Here is a 3547-nt window from a genome sequence, read left to right as displayed (position 1 = left end):
GTGATCCATGGCCGCTGGGCCTGCGCGTCCGGTGCCTGTGCTCCGCAACGGGAGAGGCCACAACAGTGAGAGGCCAGCATACCACCAAAAAAAAAAAAAAAAAAAAAAAACACCTGCCATTTTGAATTTCTCCTTTTAAAAAACTCATAATGCAATTCGAGAAATTGCATTCCACGTCACTAGTACCACTATTAATATTAATTGCCACATTTAAAAATACTTAAACCGCTGTATCTTTTCCTCTTCTATCTGCTATGACTTTGCCTGTGGGGAGGAAAGGAAGTGCCGTGCACACAGTCCTTTCTAGGAGGACTGTTCTGGAAGTGGTATAGGGATGGCTGGGGGAGAGCTAGCAACAGTCAGGGAGACTGCTTGCTCAGCAAACATTTATCGGACCCTTGCTATGTGTCAGCTGTATGAACATGGTTTCTGCTTCTATGTCATTTTAGAGTCCTCCATGAAGCAGACACCAAAACAGAATGTGATGTGCAAGAAACTTACTGGGGGAAATGCTAAGGAAAGCTAGAGGATGAAGGAGCAGGAGCAGGTGGGGAGAGTCTTCAGACTCGATGCAAGTCTGACACCTGTGAAAGGAGAGCAGGAAGGAAGAGCATCAGACGCCATGCAGGTCCGAGAAGGTCTCAGCCAGGCCGACAGAGAGCTTCCCAAGCCAAGACTGCCAGTTGGAGGAGCCCCATTTGGGGAAGGAACAGACCAGCCCCAGTACCTGCAGTGTACTCACTGGCTGAGGACAGACTGGGAGAAACGGGAACGCCATGGTGGATATAAAAGGCAGCAGCTGGAGGCTGTCAGCCAGTTACGTTTCCCACAGCAGGAGCTTTGGAAGGAGATCTGAGTGGAGCACCTCCATGGCCGACACGGCCTTCCAGGAGCTCTCAGTTTAGGCAGGTACACATAGGCATCACGGCTATAGTCCAAGCCCGCGCACTAGCCCTTTGGGATTAGGTGTCTGTTCCACGTTTGGTCAGCCACAGCCTGGGTTGTAAGCAAAACCCACGGTGTGGAGCTTGGCTGCTTAGCTGGGGAGGGCTGTGACACATGGGTGGGCACCACCCACAGTCCCAGGCCAGCAGGGAGATGGTTGATAGAACACAGTTAGGTACAAGATTCAGTGGCAGGAAGGTGGGAAACTAACTGCTTATGAAGGAGAGGCGAGAGACAGGTTCAGGATACAGGGATGTGGCAGTTGGGTTTTAGGGCATGACTAGAATTTATCACGTACGCAGGAGGAGATGCAGTGGAATCTGTCTCATTCGACCTGGATTCACATCCTGGCTCAGCCACTTATCCTCTGTGTGACCTTGGGTAAGTCTCAACCTCTTTTAAGCCTCAGTTTCTTCATCTGTAAAATGGAGATAACAGTTGCACCAATTTTACAGAATTGTTACGTTGATGCACGTGAATTCATTAGCAGAGTGCCTGACCTAGGGTAGGTGATCAATAAATGGTAACAGTATCGTTACCATTAGTAACGATGTCGTCAGTATTTCTGACATCCTAGGCAGTGGGAACAGCTTGCCCAAAGGTGGGAGAAGATGAAGGGCAGCCAGTCCAGGGAGTCGGTGGTTCTCTGTGGCTGGGTCATCTGGCGAAGGGAAGGTTGGTAGAAAACAAGGTTGGGAAAACGGGCCCATCAGATGAAAAGCCTCGTGAGCTGTGTAAGATATTTCAGGTCTCACACCAGGTGATGAGATGCTATGAAAGGACGTTACACAGGTAGGGAAAGGATCAGATTTGCACGTTTAAGATTCCTTTCTGGCAGCAGGGCATTCGGTGGATTAGAGGGAGACGAGACTGGAGGGGGGAGGTGGGTTATGAGGCTCTTTTTTAAAAAAATTTATTTATTTTTATTCTTTGGCTGTGTTGGGTCTTTGTTGCTGCGCGTGGGCGTTCTCTAGTTGCGGCAAGCGGGGGCTACTCTTTGTTGCGGCGTGCGGGCTTCTCATTGTCGTGGCTTCTCTTGCTGCGGAGCACAGGCTCTAGGTGCACAGGCTTCAGTAGTTGTGGCTCGCGGGCTCTAGAGAGCAGGCTCGGTAGTTGTGGCGCACAGGCTTAGTTGCCCCACGGCATGTGGGATCTTCCCAGACCAGGGCTCGAACCCGTGTTCCCTGCATTGGCAGGTGGATTCTTAACCACTGTGCCACCAGGGAAGTCCCATGAGGCTCTTATGTTAATCCAAGCAAAGGATCAAAGGACCCGAGAGAGAGAAGAGAAGCAGGTTTAAAAGATATGTTTAGGAGGAAGAGCCAATAAGCTATGGCAACAGTTTGTATGTGGTGGGGAGGGAGGCGTCTCGGGTGAGGAGGATGCTTGGGTGGATGGAGCCACAGCGCACCCAATAGCAACCCTAAGGCAGGCGCAAGTGATCAAGGGTGGCTGGGGGGAGACAAGAGAGGTGAGTTGGGGGTGTTGAATTTGAAGGGCCTGTTGGACCTCCCAGTGGGCCTATTGGGCAGACAGTTGGGTGAATGGATCTGGGGCTCAGATGAGAGGTCTGGGGGCACTTGGAGACTGTGGCCACAGTCCAGGTGAGGCCTAAGAATGACAGTAGGAGGAGTAAAAAGAACAGGGTCAGGCAAGAACCACCACTGGGCCTGTGTGGTTTACCTGGGACTCTCACTGGAAACACACGGCAGAATGTGAGGACAATGCTCAGTGTGCCACTCCTGCCTCCTAAAGCCCCTTGAATCCATGAAGATACTGAAAGAATACATATCAACCTGGGATTGAAAGAGTGAAAATCAGCTCAGACTGAAAGAGAAAAAAGGAATCCTCTAGTTAATCAGGCTGGGAGGACGCAGATAAAAGCAGCTGCAAACTTAACAGGTGACCTGGTTTCTCCCAAGGTCTTGTAGTGGCTGTAAAATGAGCGACCACCACTTTCTTCCCAGTGGTGCCCCAGACCCGCTTTGCTAAACCTACTCGGTACTGAGGACACCCAGTTACTAAGCCGCTCTGGTCTCTTAACAGCCCTTCATCCCTCCACTTCCCCTGAGTCTGAATCAGAAGGCAACCAGTCCAGAGCAGAGCGCCCTCCCCTCACAGCCCCCTCAGAATCCTTCTGCAGGACCACACTCCTGGTGGAGGATGCTTCTCTCCTCCCTCTTGGCCACCGTTCCTCTGGAGTGTCCTCCCTCACTGCAGCAAGCCAGGAAATCTGACTGTGGCATGCGTGCGTGCGTGTGTGTGTGTGTGTGTGTGTGTGTGTGTGTGTGTGTGTGTGAGTCCGTCCCAGACCACAGTTGTCCCTGGTGGTCTTTGGCTGATTCAGTTTTAATAAATATGCACATCCTAAAAACAGAAGTATTGCTGAGGATAGTATGCCACTCAGCAGGATCACTCAGCAGGGACCATGGAACCCCTGGCTAGAATAAAGTATAAAAGGAACAACCAGAAATCTGGAATGGGAGCAGGCTTAGCCACACTTGGCTGGGAACTTGTCACCGAGAGAACTGCTCCTCTTCTGGGGCCACATCTTAAGAGGGAAATAGGTAAATGGGAGCAGGTTCCAGGGAGGATGGTTAAG

This window comes from Physeter macrocephalus, chromosome 4 (assembly GCF_002837175.3).
Source record: "Physeter macrocephalus isolate SW-GA chromosome 4, ASM283717v5, whole genome shotgun sequence".
NCBI lineage: Eukaryota > Metazoa > Chordata > Mammalia > Artiodactyla > Physeteridae > Physeter > Physeter macrocephalus.
The sequence above is the reverse complement of the archived record's forward strand: the minus strand, read 5'-3'. Positions refer to the sequence as shown.